The sequence below is a fragment of the Haematobia irritans genome, chromosome 3 (assembly GCF_050003625.1).
Source record: "Haematobia irritans isolate KBUSLIRL chromosome 3, ASM5000362v1, whole genome shotgun sequence".
In the NCBI taxonomy this organism is placed as follows: Eukaryota; Metazoa; Arthropoda; class Insecta; order Diptera; family Muscidae; genus Haematobia; species Haematobia irritans.
In genome coordinates, this window is record NC_134399.1 from 207,863,889 (window position 1) to 207,885,784 (window position 21,896).

Below are 21,896 nucleotides of genomic sequence, written 5' to 3' on the forward strand. Positions count from 1 at the left end.
AAATACCCAAACAACAGGTACAGCATATTGATTTTATAACGGCCTTTATAAATTACAAGAATACTTGAGAATATTAGTTTTTTTCAGTTTTAGAGGAGATCCCCCTTCCCGACCAAATATCGAAAAGTGATGTAGCGTATCTTCCCAGAAAATGTCAAGCAAATCATAAAGCAAATTTTCAAAAAGCAGGGCCAGTGGCGGCCCTTCTTCCCGTCCAAATATCACAAAATCATATATCCCATATTAATTTCATAATCTCTCCCCACGTCCTCTGTAAATTTGAAATAAATTGGAAAAATTTAATTAATTCTCTTTTTATACTTAAGGAGAAGCGGATGTCCCCCTATTCCCTTTTATTTTTCCCCGACCAAATATTAAAAAATCAGGAACCTGATATAACTTTCATAACTTCACCCTGTTTTTCCATACAATTTCAGTCAGAGGACTTTAGTTTTGTTTTCGCTGTACTTAGAAAAAAAAGTCGCACAAAGGAGAGGTCCCCCTCCACGACCAAATATCGAAAAATAAAGTATCCGTTCTTTTCTAGACGCCTCCTTCAACCTTCACTGAAAATTTCAAGCAAATCGGATAATTTTGTTCCAAGTTTCAAAAATTCGGGTAAGGGGATGTCCCCCTCTCCGTCCACAAATGAGCACACCAGATACCCAATATTAATTTCATAACCTCACCGTATGTTCTCTGTAAATCTCCGGTAATTTAGAGAATTCTAGTTTATTCACTGTACTTTAAAAAAAGTCGCACAAAGGAGAGGTCTCCCTCCGCGACCAAATATCGAAAAATAAAGTAGCGAATCTTTGTCTAAATGCCAAACCCAACCTTCAGTGAAAATTTCAAGCAACTTTGGTCCAATTTTCAACAAGTCGGACAAAGGAAAGGTCCCCCTCCGCGACCAGGTGTCAAAAACAGAGGTACTCTATTTTGACCACATGAGCGCCCCTTGCGACCTCTGAAAGTTTCAAGTAAATCGGTTCAGCCGTTTCCAAGCTTACCCGGAACATACAAACAATCAAATAAACAAACATACTTTGAATTTTATATATGGGTGGTTAAAATTTCAAGGGCCGATGTTGATTTTGAATAAAACACAAACTATTTAGGAAATTATTGTAATTTTATTTTATTATGATATATTGGTATTACTCAATTATGTATGGAACAAAATATCGGCCAAATGGGCGCCGCGACCTCGGTGGCACACCTTCATCCCATGGTTCAAATTTTCGATGACGCTGAGGCATAATGGAGGTTCTATGCCATTAATGTGCCGAATTATCTCATCCTTTAGCTCTTGAATTTTTGCTGGCTTATCGACGTACACCTTTTCTTTCAAATAACCCCAAAGAAAAAAGTCCAACGGTGTCAAATCACATGATCTTGGCGGCCAATTGACATCGCCATTACGTGAGATAACACGGCCATTGAATTTGTTGCTCAAAAGAGCCATTGTTTCGTTAGCTGTGTGGCAAGTGGCACCGTCCTGCTGAAACCACATATCGTCCACATCCATATATTCCAATTCGGGGCATAAACAGTTCGTTATCATCTCACGATAGCGAACACCATTCACAGTAACTGCCTGACCGGCCACATTTTGGAAAAAATACGGCCCGTTGATGCCGCCAGCCCATAAACCGCACCAAACAGTCACTCTTTGTGGGGGTGCATTGGTTTTTCGATAATCACTCTTGGATTCTCATTCGCCCAAACAGTGTTGCCAGTATTTTCCGAGCTCTTGTCCCCAAAATGGATTGCTTTTATCCCCAAAAATCCCCAATTTAATTTAAAATTCCCCATAAAAATCCCCAAGAAATTTTTGGCAAGTTTTTTGAAAAAAAAGTAAACGAATAGACTCTGCTGTAGAAAATCCGTACAAAATTAAAAAAAATCATTTTAAATAAAATAAAAATGTGCAATGGAATGAAGATTTCAAAACACAAAGCCAGGAGACGGTTGCTCAAAATATCATCCGATACCAGCCCCCATCAGAGTTAATTATTGGTATAAAGAGTCATCTTATGCAAATCCTCGCTCAAGAAATAAAAATGGGAGTTCGGTCAACATATAGTCAAGAAATAAAATTGACTTATCGATCAAAATGCGTTGCTCTCCGATATGAACTCTACTCTGTATGTGCGGGATATGGGATACATGTTCAAAATCAGTGATGTATGCATATGAATCCTTACGAAATAATTTCCCAATAGTAAAAAAATTCTTAGGAACAAGAGTAAATTGTAAAGAAGCTCTTGGGCCACCCAAACAAATTCCGTGGAATAAAGAGGAGGAAAGTTATATATATTTTTGAGAATTGTATATTTTTATATTTTTGAGAATCTCTGTACTTCTTTAAGCCTTTTTTTTAAGCATGTAAAGAATTTCATATAAACCATAGTTCTTACTGTGATAATTACTCGTATACTGAACAAATATCGAAAATTCCCCACAAAAATCCCGAAATTTGTGGAAATTCCCCACCAAATCCCCAAGTCCCCAACTCAAAAATTTTGTCCCCATCCACGAAAAAATATCCCCGATTTGGGGAAAAATCCCCAATACTGGCAACACTGCGCCCAAATGCGGTAATTCTGTTTATTGACGAATCCACTGAGGTGACAATGTGCCTCATCACTGAAGATGATTTTCTTCGAAAATTGATCATCCACTGTTGCCATTTCTTGGAACCATTCTGCCCATTCACGACGGCCATGGTTCAAATTGAAAAAGTCTGAAATAAAGAAATGTCAAATAAAATTCGGAAAAAAATTGGCGTTTAGGTGTGGTTCACATTCAACATCGGCCCTTACAATTTAACCACCCTTTATATAGATAGAAGAATATTTTGATACAATTTGACAAAATTTTCTATACGAATACAATTTTCACAAAATTTTGTATAGAAATAAAATTTTAACAAAATTTTCTATAGAAATAAAATTTTGACAAAAATTTCTATAGAAATAAAATTTTGACAAAATTTTCTATAGAAATAAAATTTTGACAAAATTTTCTATAGAAATAAAATTTTAACAAAATTTTCTATAGAAATAAAATTTTAACAAAATTTTCTATAGAAATAAAATTTTAACAAAATTTTCTATAGAAATAAAATGTCGACAAAATTTTCTATACGAATACAAATTTCACAAAATTTTGTATAGAAATAAAACTTTAACAAAATTTTCTATAGAAATAAAATTTTGACAAAAATTTCTATAAAAATAAAACATTGACAAAATTTTCTATAGAAATAAAATTTTGGCAAACATTTTTATAGAAATATTATTTTGATACTATATTCTATAGAGAAAATGTTAACAAAACTTTCTATGGAAATAAAATTTTCACAAATATTTGTATAGAACTAAAATATTTACAAAATTTTCTACATAAATAAAATTTAGACAAATTTTTCTATAGAAATAAAATTTTGATTGTCTGTGAAAAAATATCATTCAGCTATGCTGAAGTAAAGTAAAATCTAAAGTAGGGATGTTGAATTAAAGTAAAGTCTAAAGCCAAATTTGTAAACGTTGGCAAAACAGACAAGTTCCTTACTGGAGGAAAATCTCGATTTTCTCGAAGTCAAAAATACGATTTTATTGCACTTCTAAATTTTTTTTAGTCGAAAAAAGCATGAGTTTCTATACTAAGCATCCATTAAATTCACGGTCGAAACTTGAGACACAAATAATCGACCAACATTTGGAGAAAATCTTACCAAACAAATATTATAGACAAATTTCTCAAAATTTTTTATAGAAAATTTTGTCACAATATTATTTCTATAGAAAGTTTTGTCAAGATTTTATTTCTATAGAAGATTTTGTCAAAATTTTATTTTTATAGAAATTTTTGTCAAAATTTTATTTCTATAGAAAATTTTGTCAAAATTTTATTTCTATAGAAAATTTTGTCAAACTTGTATTTCCATAGACAATTTTGTCAAAATTTTAATTTTATAGAAAATTTTGTCAAATTTTTTTTTCTATTTATAGAATATTTTGTGAAAATTTTATTTTTATAGATTTTTTTTTACATTTTATTTCTATAGAAAATCTTGTCAAAATTTTATTTCTACAGACGATTTTGTGAACATTTTATTTTTACAGATTTTTTTAACATTTTATTTCTATTGAAAATTTTGTCAAAATTTTATTTCTATAGAAAATTTTGTCAAAATTTTATTTTTATAGAAAATTTTGTCAAAATTTTATTTCGATAGAAAATTTTATATCTACAGAAAATTTTGTCAAAATTTTATTTTGGTAGAAAGTTTTGTAAAAATGTTGTCAAAATATTATTTTATAGATTTTTTTAACATTTTATTTCTGTTTAAATTTTGTTCAAATTTCATTAAAAAAAAAATTTGTCACTTTTTTTCTATAGAAAATTTTGTCAAAATTTTATTTCTATAGAAAATTTTGTCAAGATTTTATTTCTATAGAAGATTTTGTCAAAATTTTATTTCTATAGAAAATTTTGTCAAAAATTTATTTCTATAGAAAATTTTGTCAAAATTTTATTTTTATAGAAATTTTTGTCAAAATTTTATATCTATAGACAATTTTGTTAAAATTTTATTTCTATAGAAAATTTTGTCAAAATTTTATTTTTATAGAAAATTTTGTCAAACTTGTATTTCTATAGACAATTTTGTTAAAATTTTATTTCTATAGAAAATTTTGTCAAAATTTTATTTTTATAGAAAATTTTGTCAAACTTGTATTTCTATAGACAATTTTGTCAAAATTTTATTTTTATAGAAAATTTTGTCAAAATTTTATTTCGGTAGAAAATTTTATATCTATAGAAATTTTTGTCAAAATTTTATTTTGGTGGAAAGTTTTGTAAAAATTTTGTCAAAATATTATTTTATAGATTTTTTTAACATTTTATTTCTATTTAAATTTTGTTCAAATTTCATTTAAAAAAAAATTGTCACTTTTATATATATATAGAAAATTTTGTCAAAATTTTATTTCTATAGAAAATGATGGCAAGCTTTTATTTCTATAGAAAATTTTGTCAAAAGTGTATTTCTATAGACAATTTTCTCAAAATTTTATTTTTATAGAAAATATTGTCAAAGTTTTATTTCTATAGAAAATTTTGTCAAAATTGTATTTCTATAGAAAATTTTGTCAAACTTTTTTATATCTATAAAAAATTTTGTCAAAATTTTTTATCTATATAAAAGATTGGCAAAATTATATATCTATATACAACTTTGTCAAAATTTTATTGCTATAGAAAATTTTGTCAAAATTTTATTTCTATAGAAAATTTTGTCACAATTTTATTTCTATAGAAAATTTTGTGAAAATTTTATTAATATAGAATTTTTTTTTTACATTTTATTTCTATAGAAAATTTTGTCAAAGTTTTACACTTAAAGAAAATTCTGTCAAAATTTTATTTCTATAGAAGATTTTGTCAACATTTTATTTTTACAGCATTTTTTAACATTTTATTTCTATAGAAAATTTTGTCAAAATTTTATTTCTATAGAACAGTTTGTCAAAATTTTATTTTTACAGAAAATTTTGTCAAAATTATATTTCTATAAAGAATTTTGTCAAAATGTTATTTCTACAGGAAATTTTGTCAAAATTTTATTTTGGATGAAAGTTTTTTCAAAATTTTATTTTCATAAGAAATTTTGTCAAAATTTTCTCAAAATTTTATTTTTATAGAAAATATTTTTAAAATTTTATTTCTATAGAAAATTTTGTCAATTTTCTTTTCTATAGAAAATTTTGTCAAAATGTTATTTCTATAGAAAATTTAGTCAAAATTTTATTTCTATAGAAAATTTTATTAAAATTTTATTGCTTTATAAAATATTGTCAAAATTTTATTTTCAAAGAAAATTTTGTCAAAATTGTATTTCTATAGAAAATTTTCTCAAAATTTTATTTTTATAGAAAATATTGTTAAAATTTTATTTCTGTAGAAAATTTTATCAATTTTCTTTTCTATAGAAAATTTTGTCAATTTTCTTTTTTATAGAAAGTTTTGTCAATTTTCTTTTCTGTAGAAATTTTGTCAAAATTTTATTTCTATAGAAAATGTTGGCAAGCTTTTATTTCTATAGAAAATTTTGTCAAAATTGTATTTCTATAGAAAATTTTCTCCAAATTTTATTTTTATAGAAAATTTTGTCAAAATTTTATTTCTATAGAAAATTTTGTCACAATTTTATTTCTATAGAAAATTTTGTGAAAATTTTATTTTTATAGATTTTTTTTTACATTTTATTTCTATAGAAAATTTTGTCAAAATTTTACACTTAAAGAAAATTTTGTCAAAATTTTATTTCTATAGAAGATTTTATTTTACAGAATTTTTTAACATTTTATTTCTATAGAACATTTAGTCAAAATTTGATTTCTATAGAAAATTTTGTCAAACTTTTATTTCTATAGAAAATTTTGTAAAAATTGTATTTTGGATGAAAGTTTTTTCAAAATTTTATTTTCATAAGAAATTTTGTCAAAATTTTTATAGAAAATATTGTTAAAATTTTATTTCTATAGAAAATTTCGTCAATTTTCTTTTCTATAGAAAATTTCGTCAATTTTCTTTTCTATAGAAAATTTTGTAGAAATGTTATTTCTATAGAAAATTTAGTCAAAATTTTATTTCTCTAGAAAATTTTGTTAAAATTTTATTGCTTTATAAAATAGTGTCAAAATTTTATTTTCATAGAAAATTTTGTCAAAATTGTATTTCTATAGAAAATTTTGTCAAAATTTTTTTCTTAGGATATTTTGTCAAAATTTTACATCTAGAAAATTTTATCACAATTTTATATCTATAGAAAATTTTGTAAAAATGTTATTTTTATAGAAAATTGTGTCAAAATTTTATTTCGGTAAAAAATTTGGCTAAATTTTATTTCGGTAGAAAATTTTATATATTTAAATTTTATAAAAAATTTTATAATATTTAGTGAAAATTACTGTTTTGATCAAAAAAAAAATACCTTTTATTTTTAAAGATTTTTTTTTTAAATTTTATTTCTATAGAAAATTTTGTCAAAATTTTATTTCTATAGAAGATTTTGTCAACATTTTATTTTTACAGAATTTTTTTTAACATTTTATTTCTATAGAAAATTTTGTCAAAATTTTATTTCTATAGAAAATTTTGTCAAAATTTTATTTTTATAGAAAATTTTGTCAAAATTGTATTTCTTTGTCAAAGTTTAAAAATTTTTCTCAAATTTTGTCAAAATTTTTTATCAATATAAAAGTTTGTCAAAATTATATATCTATATACAATTTTGTCAAAATTTTATTTTTATAGAAAATTTTGTCAACATTTTATTTCTATAGAAAATTTTGTCACAATTTTATTTCTATAGAAAATTTTATTTTTATAGAATTTTTTTTACATTTTATTTCTATAGAAAATTTTGGCAAAATTTTACACTTAAAGAAAATTTTGACAAAAATTTAATTTACTTTCCTGCATTTAATTTTCCATAGGAAAATACTAAGTGAACTATGCTGAAATTTGATTTTTTTACTATAGGGTAATAGTGTAAAGCTCTGCTGAATTGTAAACATACTGAATTCAGATATTTTTTAAGAATTCTTGATTTATCCCTGCTTACATGAAGTTCTAAAGAATAAAAGGATTTTTTAAAGAAATTATTTAGAAAGATTTTCCTTGGTACCGAAATATTCACAGGTGTCTCTTTAAGACTCTTTATTTGTTCTAATGAAGAAATTGGAATTTTTGACTGGATGTTAAGCACTAAATTTTTTTTATTTGTTTTTCATGCAAATGCAATTTAATAAAACATTAAATGAAAAAATGTATTATAATATTTTTTTTTCTATAAATCATAAAGTTTGTCTTTTTCTTATATTTATCGAAAGAAAACAAACTAATAATAAATATTTAACCACCCACCAAAAAACAAAAAATAACAGAACAACTGATCAAATAATTTATTCACCTGAAATTTAATATAGCAATAGAATTTTTTTGAGTAAAAAAAAGAAGAAAAAACGGCAAAGGTTTGTGCTTGTATCCGGGGAGGGTTAGACACATGTGCTATTTATTTAAGCGAAAAATTGGCATGGCCACTTTGCCATTGGCCTGAAATTTGGTATAAATATGTTGGCATGATTATGAAGAGGTATCATAGTTTTGGCGTTTATAGTCCAGAGCTAAATAGGTGTGAAAAGCCATAGAAATATGAAATTATTTCTAAGTGCCACTTTGGCCATACTTCTTGGCATAGTGGTTCAGGTTCCAAGGACCGAAGCCGGTAAGTTCTCATTTTTCTTTAAGTCAACAAAATTCTAATGGTCCTCCTTTTTCCCTTTGTCTCTCAATAGGTTTGTTCGATGGAATCATTAATGCTGGAGCAAATATTGCCAATGGTGTTATTAGTACCGGAGCCAATATGATTAACGGTGGTATTAATGTGGCCAATACTATCGCTACTGGTGCTCACAATATCATCAATTGGCCATCATCTGGCTCCAATGGTTTCGATTTTGGTTCTCTTTTGAGCCAATTCGGAATTTCGGGTAATTTAGGTGGTACCACCGTAATTAACTGGCAGTCCATTATGGCCCAAGGACCCAATGCCCAAGGCTATTTTGATTTGGGTGCTTTCCTAGCTCAAAATGGTTATAGCGGAGTTGTTCCAGGTCAATTGCTTATCCAATGGAGTTCCCTTCAAAATGTTAAACCCGATATCTATGGTAACATTGATATTAAGACCATGCTTGGTCAAATCTTTGGCAGTGGCTCAACTGCTATTGAATGGAATCCCGTACCCCAACCTGCCCAACATATTGTTATCGACTGGAATATTATCAAAAATGCCCGGCCCGATCAATATGGTAATGTCGATTTGGCAGCTCTCTTGGCTCCATTCGGTGTTAATTTGGGTGGTGGCCATTATGTCATCAGCTGGAATGTCTTGCAAGGCTTGAAACCCGATGCTTCGGGTAATATCGATATATCTGTCCTTCTTCAGCAAATCGGCGGTGGTAGCCAAACCACCACCACCACCACCTATGAGGTCAATTGGGCCGATCTTATGAAACATTTGGGCTTTGGAGGTAATGCACCCAGCACAATTAATATTAACATTCAAGCTATGAAGCAAATGCAACCCATGGCCGATGGTACAGTCGACATTGGATCCATGCTTGAACAAATTGGCATTAGCCATGGTCCATTCATTGTTAGCTACGACACTGTCAAGAACTTGCCCACCAATGCCGCTGGAGAAATCGATCTTATGACTTTGTTGAAAATGCTTAATTTTAACATTGCCAATGGACCTACCAGCACCAATGTTCCTGCTCCTGCTCCCGCTCCCTTGAATGTAGATCTTGATACCATCTACCAATTGTTGGGTATAACCAAGGGTAATAAAATCCTCCTTGGCATTGATACCTTGAAGAATCTTCATCCCGATTCCAATGGTAATGTAGATGCTGGACCATATCTAAAACATTTCGGTATTGGTGATGGTTCGTTCGTTGTCAGCTATGATGTTATCAGGAATTTGCCTAGTGATGCCTCTGGCAAGATTGATCTTTTGACTTTACTCGAATTTTTCGGTATTCCTTTCCATTATGGAGGATCTGCTCCCAACACCACCACCGAACCTATCACCGTGAATATTGATGATCTTTACCAGAAAATGGGTTTCACCAAAGGCAGCACTGTTTCGATTGGCGTTGAGACATTGACAAATCTTCATCCTGATTCCTATGGTCATGTAGATGCTGGAAAATTCCTACAATCGTTGGGTATTGACGTTGGATCCTATATCATCAACTATGACTTGGTAAAGAATTTGCCCAGTAGTCCTGATGGCAAGATTGACATTTTAACTCTATTCGAACATTTGAATATTGGCTTTAACTATGGAACTCCCAATACAGCCACCACTCCTACCAATGAAGAGTTTGTGGTCGATTTGGATTATATCTTCAATAAATTGGGATTAGCCAAGGGCAGTACTGTCTCCATCAAAATTGATAGTATGAAGACTCTTAAACCAGATTCCATGGGCAATGTGAACATTGGACCTTACCTACAACCCTTGGGTATTAGCAATGGCAATTACCTTGTCAACTATCAAATTGTACAAAGCCTGCCCACCGATTCTGAGGGTAAAATTGATTTGTTGACCTTGTTGCAGAAACTGAATATACCCTTCCATTATGGACCTAGCACTCAAATGCTTTATACTGTATCCCTGGATGATCTATACAAGAAATTTGGTGTCGAAAAAGGCAATACCATTACCATGAGCATTGATAGCATCAAGCATCTTATTCCAGATACATTTGGCAATGTTGAACTTGGCCCATTCCTTGAACCATTCGGCGTTGCTAACGGCCACTTCTTGGCCCCCTATGAAGTTGTCCAGAATTTGCCAACCGATCCCCAAGGTAAAATTGATATTTTGACTTTGTTCAAGAACCTTGGCATTAGCTATGTCTATGGCAATGGTAGCCCCAGTCACGAACCCGTCTACATTAGCTACACTGATATCTACAAGAAGTTTGGTGTTGAACCCGGCAGTACTATCAATATTAACATTGATACCTTGAAGAATTTGAAACCCGATAGCAATGGCAATGTTGATGTAGGACCCTTCCTCTACCCACTGGGTGTTGGCAGTGGTACCCATGTGATTAACTTTGACATCATTAAGAATATGCCCACCGATCCCTCGGGAAATGTAGAATTCTTTGATCTTTTGTCAAGATTTAACATTACCCTTACCGGTGAGAAGCCGCAGAAACCCACATTTACCATTGACATACAGGAACTTCTCAAACAATTGGCTCTGCTTAGTGGTAACAATGGAGGTCAAACCATTACCATTGACTTTAACACAATTAAGAATTTGTTGCCCAATGGCAACAATGAGGTTGATTTGTCGCCTTTCCTTCAATCACTCGGATTCCAGATTCAAGGACCCTTATATGTTAACTATGACATCATCAAGACTATGCCCACACAACCTAATGGCGGCATTGATCTTTTCACGTTGATTGGTAAACTTTCCCATACCCAAGAACCTACCATCATCAGCTTGGAAAATCTCTATGAATTATTGTACCCTCAGGTCAATAAGCCTGGTTCTACCACCATCACTTTCAATATTCAAGGATTGAGACCTAATGAAAAGAATGAAGTCGATATTTCGCCTATCCTCTTCCAATTGGGTTTTGGTAATTTTGGACCCATCTACATCAACTTCGATACACTTAAACAAATGGAAAAGGGACCCTCTGGTGATATTGATCTTGTCACTTTGCTTGCCACAGTGACTGGTCACCCTGTTAAGGACACCACTACCACCACAGTGGAATGGAATATCGATGAACTTCTTAATAAGATTATTCAAACCACTGGTAGTCACACCATTACCATCAACTTTGAAGGTTTAAAACCTAATTCTCAAAATCAAGTGGATATTGGACCACTTATGCATGAATTTGGTTTTGAAGTTGGTCCCGTCCTCATCGATTATAATATCATCAATAGTTTCCCCAAGGGTCCCACTGGTGGTATTGATCTTACGGCTCTTCTACAATTCTTAAAGGATCATGAGCAACCTCACCATGAACCCACCACCATAACCTGGACCATAAATGGTCAACCCCAAGAGATTGATTTGGGGTCGATTATCAGTCAATTGAACCAACATAATGGAGGGCACACCGTCACCATTAACGTAAACAGTTTAATACCTGATAAGAATAATCAAATTGATCTTGCCCCTATTTTGGAACATTTTGGTATTAACTTTGGTGGATCCTTCACCATCGACTATAACATCCTGAACCAGGTACCCAAAGATCCCAATGGTGACTTTGATCTTAGCTACTTGCTTGAGTTGCTTCCTAAATTCCCCACTAAGCCCGTTGAAGAACCCTGGACTTATGTACCACCCAGCGATGGTAGCGAAGAACTTAATATCAAATTCCCCACCAATGAGGAAACCATCGATCCAATGACCGGTAATAATGGAAACAACGAGATCGTCATCCCAATCAATCCCAATGACAACAATCAGGTAATTGAATTCCCCGATCAACCAGGTGAACAAACTTTTGTTCCCAATAATAATGAACCACCCCATATGGTAGAAATACCTCCATTCGGAACTGATGAAGAGATCTATGTTCCTCCCGTTGTGGAACCTATAACAGAAAATCCTTGGATGGTTGATCCCTTCAATCCCAACCACAGTGAAGAGGAACCCAAAGAACCTATTTACGTAGATCCCTTCAATCCTAACCATAGTGAAGAGGAACCCAAAGAACCTATTTATGTTGATCCCTTCCATCCCAACCACAGTGAAGAGGAACCCAAAGAACCTATTTATGTTGATCCCAACCACAATGAGGAGGAACCCAAAGAACCTATTTATGTTGATCCCAACCACAGTGAGGAGGAACCCAAAGAACCTATTTATGTTGACCCCTTCAATCCCAACCACAGCGAAGAGGAACCCAAAGAACCTATTTACGTTGATCCCTTCAATCCTAACCATAGTGAAGAGGAACCCAAAGAACCTATTTATGTTGATCCCTTCCATCCCAACCACAGTGAAGAGGAACCTAAAGAACCTATTTACGTTGATCCCTTCAATCCCAACCACAGTGAAGAGGAACCCAAAGAACCTATTTATGTTGATCCCTTCCATCCCAACCACAGTGAAGAGGAACCCAAAGAACCTATTTATGTTGATCCCTTCAATCCCAATCACAGTGAAGAGGAACCTAAAGAACCAATTTACGTTGATCCATTCAATCCCAATCATGGTGAAGAGGAACCCAAAGAACCTATTTCCGTTGATCCATTCAATCCCAATCACACTGAAGAGGAACCCAAAGAACCTATTTATGTTGATCCCTTCCATCCCAACCACAGTGAAGAGGAACCCAAAGAACCTATTTACGTCGATCCCAACCACAACGAAGAGGAACCCCAAGAACCTATTTACGTTGAACCCTTCAATCCCAACCACAGTGAAGAGGAACCCAAAGAACCTATTTATGTTGATCCCTTCAATCCCAATCAGAGTGAAGAGGAACCTAAAGAACCTATTTATGTTGATCCCTTCGATCCCAATCACACTGAAGAGGAACCCAAAGAACCTATTTACGTCGATCCCTTCGATCCCAATCACACTGAAGAAGAACCTAAAGAACCTATTTATGTTGATCCCTTCGATCCCAATCACACTGAAGAGGAACCTAAAGAACCTATTTACGTCGATCCCTTCGATCCCAATCACAGTGAAGAGGAACCCAAAGAACCAATTTACGTTGATCCATTCAATCCCAATCATGGTGAAGAGGAACCCAAAGAACCTATTTCCGTTGATCCCTTCGAACCAACCTATCCAGGGGAGGAGGAAGAAACGCCAGACTATGAAATCGATGAGCCCGTAGATGAACCTGGACATTGGCGAATACCAAATACATGGAGACCAACATGGAATATCCATGGTAACCACAGACCCTATCCACTATTCTTCTATCAATTGCCTGATCCTATTCGTGCTACAATCATTCGTTACTTGCATGGCTATCCCGGTTACGAACAATACCGTAGACCACATGATCGTCTCATTTTCGAATTGCTTCATGAATTGAACTATGTACCCACTTTCGGTAGAAATCCCATGGACTATGATCCTATTGTGGCCCAATTGGTAATGCAACTGTATGCCACTCCCACCTTTGAAAGTGATGCAAGCCTACGTTTCTATTTGATTCACAAATTGTACGATACTCCCGGACGTGATTATTTGCTGCACATTTTGTACGATATGCCCACTCGTGATTTGTTGACTATCTATTTGAATGGTTCACCATACCCTATGGGCCCATTCAATGGACCACAAGCCCCACGTGACTTCCTTTTGAAATTGATGTTCGGATCCAGGATACCATACTACATGTTTAACAACATCTATGGTTATCCCGTACCTTCATATCCTCAAAGCGGCTATCCCCATTTCCCTCACGGATTCCCTCATGGATATTTCCCAAGCCCAGTACATGGTCGTCCAGTTCCCGGTTATTTGCCCAGTTTCCCCACCCATAGCCGTCCAGCATATCCCACGATTAATATTGGCAAATACCCAAGCTTCCCCGGTTTCCCCACCCATAGCCGTCCAGCATATCCCACGATTAATATTGGCAAATACCCAAGCTTCCCCGGTTTCCCCATCCATAGCCGCCCAGGTCAATTCCCCGTTAAACCCTCGACCATTCCTAGCTTCCCAAAAGGTAGTCCCACTTATCCTTTTGGACCAATCGGTTTTCCTGGAAAATGGACTAGCAAGATTCATGTGACTCTGACAAGACCCTCGTCCAGCAATGGTGGTCATTACTTCCCTGTTACCACTTACCCTAGTACTGGTACCTTGCCTAGCAATGGTAATAGCCCCAGCGGTAGCAAATATCCCACCATTGGCCATTTGCCCAGCTTCGTAAAATACCCCAGCCATGGTAATAGCCCCAGCGGTAGCAAATATCCCACCATTGGAAATTTGCCCAGCTTCGTTAAATACCCCAGCAATGGTAATATGCCCAGCGGTAGCAAATATCCCACCACTGGCCTTTTACCCACCATCAACATTGGTCATTTACCAAGCGGTAGTAGTTCTCCCAGCACTGGCACCTCAACACCCACCATTGGCAATTTGCCCAGTTTTGGCAAATTACCTGCAATTGGCAATTTCATCAATAAGGTTGCCAATACCGCTGGTCAATACATCAACGGTTTAACCAATGGCTATGGTAATTTGGGAGCTTCAACTCGCCCCAATTTCGGTAACATGTTTGGCAATGCTATGCCACAACCCCAAGCTGTTCATGCTTAAAAAAATATAAATATTTTATCTTCTATTTTTTTTTTAATTAATAATAAAATTTGTATTAAAATGTATATCTTTTGCTAACGAAACATAACGAAAATCAATAAAAAACGAATAAATTTCTTTGAATTTTTGCAAAAAAAAATTGTTTTGATTTTGTTGAGAGAGAAAAAGAGAGAGTGAACAACTAACGGGAAAAGGGCAATACTCATTGGCAACGTTGCACCTATTTTTCTAGTTGGTAATATTGGCCTTTTCCACACTGTAAAAAAAGCACGCCCGGTTCCAAAGATTTTGTCTTTACTTTAAAAATTTTGGTATTGATTCCGAGCCAAAGAAACGGAGAATACTAGTAAGGATACTTGCTTCTAGGAAGCAAATTTTAATTTTTCGCTTTTTCAGCTTTCTTTTCTTCATATGCTATCAAAGTCCTTTAAAAACGAGTTAACGACAACTTTATTTTCCACATTAGGACTCGACTTCCAGTAGAAATTATGCTATGATGTTTCAAGTAAAAATGTCTTTACAATAAAGTGTTGAAAAACATGTCCTATATTTGAACGATATTTTGCTTTGTAGTCAAGATGTAAAATGACAACAAATTTAAAGACAATTTCATTAAATTTAAAGAATTTTTCTGACTAATTAAAGTCAAGTTTAACTTAGCCCAAACATTTTTTTCTTTCATGTTACGATACCCATTTTTAAGTGAAATCACTTAATTATAAAGACAGTACGACTTCATTGAACAGTTTATCGACTTTTGGACAAGGAAAACATCTTTATATTAGAGAACTGTGTCTTCTATGCTAAGCAAAATTTGCATTTTTATTTTAAAGACATGAAATCTTTGACCTTACGACAATATTTTTTTCAGTGCATAGATGATATTTTAGGTCTTATAAATATGGCAATTTCACTGGCCACTCTCAATGTTGTGGCAAGAATATATATGCAATTGTAAATAAAAAAAAAAAATGCAAAACTTTCCTCTCAAACTCAGAGGTTCTTTAATTTTCTATAGAAATAAAATTTTGATAAATTTTCTGTACAAAGAAAAAAATTGACACAATTTTCTATAAAAACTCAATTTTAATAAAATTTTCTACAAAAGTAAATTTTTGAGAAAATATTCTATAAAAATAAAAATTTTTTAAAATTTTCGAAAGAAATAAAATTTTAAGGAATTTTTCGACACAAAAAAAGTTTACAAAATTTTCTATAGAAGTAACATTTTGACAAAATTTTCTATAGAAATAAAATGTTGACAAAATTTTCTATAGAAATAAAATGTTGACAAAATTTTCTATAGAAATAAAATTTTGACAAAATTTTCTATAGAAATAAAATTTTAACAGAATTTTATATAGAAACAAAATTTTTACAAAATTTTCTATAGAAATAAAATTTTTACAAAATTTTCTATAAAAATACAATTTCGACAAAATTTTCTACAGAAATAAAATTTTGACAAAATTTTCTATAGAAATACAATTTCGACAAAATTTTCTATAGAAAAAAATTTTAACAGAATTTTATATAGAAAAAAGATTTTTACATAACTTTCTATAGAAACAAAATATTGACAAAATTTCCCATAGAAATAAAATGTTGATAAAATTTTCTATAGACATACAATTTTGACAAAATTTTCTATCAAAATAAAATTTTGACAAAATTTTCCATAGGAATGAAATGTTGATAAAATTTTCTATAGAAATAACATACAATTTTGACAAAATTTTCCGTAGAAATAAAATTTTGACAAAATTTCGAAAGAAATGAATTTTTTTAAAAATTTTCTATAGAAATAAAGTTTTGACAAAATTTTCTTATAGAATTCAATTTTGACAAAATTTTCTACAGAAATAAAATCTTGACAAAATTTTCTATAGAAATACAATTTTGACAAAATTTTCCGTAGAAATAAAATTTTGGCAAAATTTCGAAAGGAATGAAATTTTGGAAAAATTTCGAAAGAATTAAAATTTTGGCAAAATTTTCTATTGAATCAAAATTTTGACAAAATTTTCTATTGAAATAAAATTTTGACAAAATTTTCCATAGAAATAAAGTGTTGACAAAATTTTCTATAGAGATAAATTTTACACAAAATTTTCTATTGAAATAAAATTTTCCATAGAAATAAAATGTTGACAAAAGTTTCTATAGAAATACAATTTTGACAAAATTTTCCGTAGAAATAAAATTTTGGCAAAATTTCGAAAGAAATGAAATTTTTTAAAAATTTTCTATAGAAATAAAGTTTTGACAAAATTTTCTATAGATATAAAATCCTGCAAAATTTTCTTATAGAATTCAATTTTGACAAAATTTTCTACAGAAATAAAATCTTGACAAAATTTTCTATAGAAATACTATTTTGACAAAATTTTCCGTAGAAATAAAATTTTGGCAAAATTTCGAAAGAAATAAAAATTTGGAAGAATTTCGAAAGAAATAACATTTTGGCAAAATTTTCTATAGAAATAAAATGTTGATAAAATTTTCTATAGAAATACAATTTTGACAAAATTTCCTATTGAAATAAAATTATGACAAAATTTTCTATTGAAATAAAATTTTGACAAAATTTTCTATATAAATACAATTTTGACAAAATTTTCTATAGAAATAAAATTTTGACAAAATTTTCTATAGGAATACAATTTTAACAGAATTTTATATAGAAATAAAATTTTTACAAAATTTTCTATAGAAACAACATTTTGACAAAATTTCCTATAGATATAAAATATTGATAAAATTTTCTATGGAAATACAATTTTGACAAAATTTTCCGTAGAAATAAATTTTTTTAAAAATTTTCTATAGAAATAAAGTTTTGACAAAATTTACTATAGAAATAAAATCCTGCAAAATTTGTTTATATAATTCAATTTTGACAAAAATTTCAACAGAAATAAAATCTTGACAAAATTTTCTATAGAAATACAATTTTGACAAAATTTTCCGTAGAAATAAAATTTTTGCAAAATTTCGAAAGAAATAAAATTTTCGAAAAATTTCGAAAGAAATAAAATTTTGGCAAAAATTCGAAAGAAATAAAATTGTTTAAAAATTTCTATAGAAATAAAATTTTGACAAAAATTTCTATAGAAATAAAATTTTAACAGAATTTTATATAGAAACAAAATTTTTACAAAATTTTCTATAGAAATAAAATTTTGACAAAATTTTCTATAGAAATACAATTTCGACAAAATTTTCTACAGAAATAAAATTTTGACAAAATTTTCTATAGAAATACAATTTCGACAAAATTTTCTATAGAAATAAAATTTTAACAGAATTTTATATAGAAAAAAGATTTTTACATAACTTTCTATAGAAACAAAATATTGACAAAATTTCCCATAGAAATAAAATGTCAATCCCATTGAGGTTGAACCCCAAGAGCCTCCCTACGAGCAAGTGACCAACCCTGATGAGCCCTCGAATGTCAATCCCATTGAGGTTGAACCCCTAGAGCCTCCCTATGAGCAAGTGCCCAACCCTGATGAGCCCTCGAATGTCAATCCCATTGAGGTTGAACCCCTAGAAATAAAATTTTAACAGAATTTTATATAGAAACAAAATTTTTACAAAATTTTCTATAGAAATACAATTTTGACAAAATTTTCCGTAGAAATAAAATTTTGGCAAAATTTCGAAAGAAATAAAAATTTGGAAAAATTTCGAAAGAAATAACATTTTGGCAAAATTTTCTATAGAAATAAAATGTTGATAAAATTTTCTATAGAAATACAATATTGACAAAATTTCCTATTGAAATAAAATTATGACAAAATTTTCTATTGAAATAAAATTTTGACAAAATTTTCTATATAAATACAATTTTGACAAAATTTTCTATAGAAATAAATTTTTGACAAAATTTTCTATAGGAATACAATTTTAACAGAATTTTATAGAGAAATAAAATTTTTACAAAATTTTCTATAGAAACAACATTTTGACAAAATTTCCTATAGATAAAGGGTGATTCTTTTGAGGTTAGGATTTTCATGCATTAGTATTTGACAGATCACGTGGGATTTCAGACATGGTGTCAAAGAGAAAGATGCTCAGTATGCTTTGACATTTCATCATGAATAGACTTACTAACGAGCAACGCTTGCAAATCATTGAATTTTATTACCAAAATCAGTGTTCGGTTCGAAATGTGTTTCGCGCTTTACGTCCGATTTATGGTCTACATAATCGACCAAGTGAGCAAACAATTAATGCGATTGTGACCAAGTTTCGCACTCAGTTTACTTTATTGGACATTAAACCAACCACACGAATGCGTACAGTGCGTACAGAAGAGAATATTGCGTCTGTTTCTGAGAGTGTTGCTGAAGACCGTGAAATGTCGATTCGTCGCCGTTCGCAGCAATTGGGTTTGTGTTATTCGACCACATGGAAGATTTTACGCAAAGATCTTGGTGTAAAACCGTATAAAATACAGCTCGTGCAAGAACTGAAGCCGAACGATCTGCCACAACGTCGAATTTTCAGTGAATGGGCCCTAGAAAAGTTGGCAGAAAATCCGCTTTTTTATCGACAAATTTTGTTCAGCGATGAGGCTCATTTCTGGTTGAATGGCTACGTAAATAAGCAAAATTGCCGCATTTGGAGTGAAGAGCAACCAGAAGCCGTTCAAGAACTGCCCATGCATCCCGAAAAATGCACTGTTTGGTGTGGTTTGTACGCTGGTGGAATCATTGGACCGTATTTTTTCAAAGATGCTGTTGGACGCAACGTTACGGTGAATGGCGATCGCTATCGTTCGATGCTAACAAACTTTTTGTTGCCAAAAATGGAAGAACTGAACTTGGTTGACATGTGGTTTCAACAAGATGGCGCTACATGCCACACAGCTCGCGATTCTATGGCCATTTTGAGGGAAAACTTCGGAGAACAATTCATCTCAAGAAATGGACCGGTAAGTTGGCCACCAAGATCATGCGATTTGACGCCTTTAGACTATTTTTTGTGGGGCTACGTCAAGTCTAAAGTCTACAGAAATAAGCCAGCAACTATTCCAGCTTTGGAAGACAACATTTCCGAAGAAATTCAGGCTATTCCGGCCGAAATGCTCGAAAAAGTTGCCCAAAATTGGACTTTCCGAATGGACCACCTAAGACGCAGCCGCGGTCAACATTTAAATGAAATTATCTTCAAAAAGTAAATGTCATGGACCAATCTAACGTTTCAAATATAGAACCGATGAGATTTTGCAAATTTTATGCGTTTTTTTAAAAAAAAAAGTTATCAAGCTCTTAACAAATCACCCTTTATAAAATATTGATAAAATTTTCTATGGAAATACAATTTTGACAAAATTTTCCGTAGAAATAAAATTTTTTAAATATTTTCTATAGAAATAAAGTTTTGACAAAATTTTCTATAGAAATAAAATCCTGCAAAATTTGTTTATATAATTCAATTTTGACAAAAATTTCAACAGAAATAAAATCTTGACAAAATTTTCTATAGAAATACAATTTTGACAAAATTTTCCGTAGAAATAAAATTTTTGCAAAATTTCGAAAGAAATAAAATTTTCGAAAAATTTCGAAAGAAATAAAATTGTTTAAAAATTTCTATAGAAATAAAATTTTGGCAAAATTTTCTATAGAAATAAAATTTTTACAAAATTTTCTATAGAAATACAATTTTGACATAATTTCCTATTGAAATAAAATTATGACAACATTTTCTATTGAAATAAAATGTTGACAAAATTTTCTATAGAAATACAATTTTGACAAAATTTTCTATTGAAATAAAATTTTGCCAAAATTTTCCATAGAAATAAAATGTTGATAAAATTTTCTATAGAAATAACATATAATTTTGACAAAATTTTCCGTAGAAATAAAATTTTGGCAAAATTTCGAAGGAAATAAAATTTTTTAAAAATTTTCTATAGAAATAAAGTTTTGACAAAATTTTCTATAGAAATAAAATCCTGCAAAATTTTTTGATAGAATTCAATTTTGACAAAATTGTCTACAGAAGCCAAATCTTGACAAAATTTTCTATAGAAATATAACTTTGACAAAATTTTCCGTAGAAATAAAATATAATAAAATTTTCTATAGGAACAAAATGTTTATAAAATTTCCCATAGAAATGAAATGTTGATAAAATTTTCTATAGAAATACAATTTTGACAGAATTTTCTATTGAAATAGAATGTTGATAAAATTTTCTATAGAAATAATATACACTTTTGACAAAATTTTAAGTAGAAATAAAATTTTGGCAAAATTTCGAAAGAAATAAAATTTTTTAAAAATTTTCTATAGAAATAAAATTTTGACAAAATTTTCTATAGAAATAAAATCCTGAAAATTTTTTTTATAGAATACAATTTTGACAAAATTTTCTACAGATATAAAATCTTGACAAACTTTTCTATAGAAATACAATTTTGACAAAATTTTCCGTAGAAATAAACTTTTGGCAAAATTTCCAAAGAAATAAAATTTTGGAAAAATTTCGAAAGAAATAAAATTTTGTGCAAAATTTTCTATAGAAATAAAATTTAGACAAAATTTTCTATTGAAATAAAATTTTGATAAAATTTTCCATAGAAATAAAATTTTCTATAGAGATAAAATTTACACAAAATTTTCTATTGAAATAAAATTTTGGCAAAATTTTCCATAGAAATAAAATTTTGACAAAATTTTCCATAGAAATAGAATGTTGACAAAAGTTTCTATAGAAATAAAATTTTGACAAAATTTTCTATAGAAAAAAAAATAACAGAATTTTATATAGAAGCAAAATTTTGACAAAATTTCCCATAGAAATAAAATGTTATAACAAACGAAATTTAACATGTGTTCATTCATAACAGGGATGGAAGTTTCCAAAACAATTAACTTTTTTCTGTTTATAGCGCCCTTTTTGTGCTAGGCTAAGAAGTTTCCGAACTGCCCTCGTATATACAGAAGGAAACGTTGTGCCA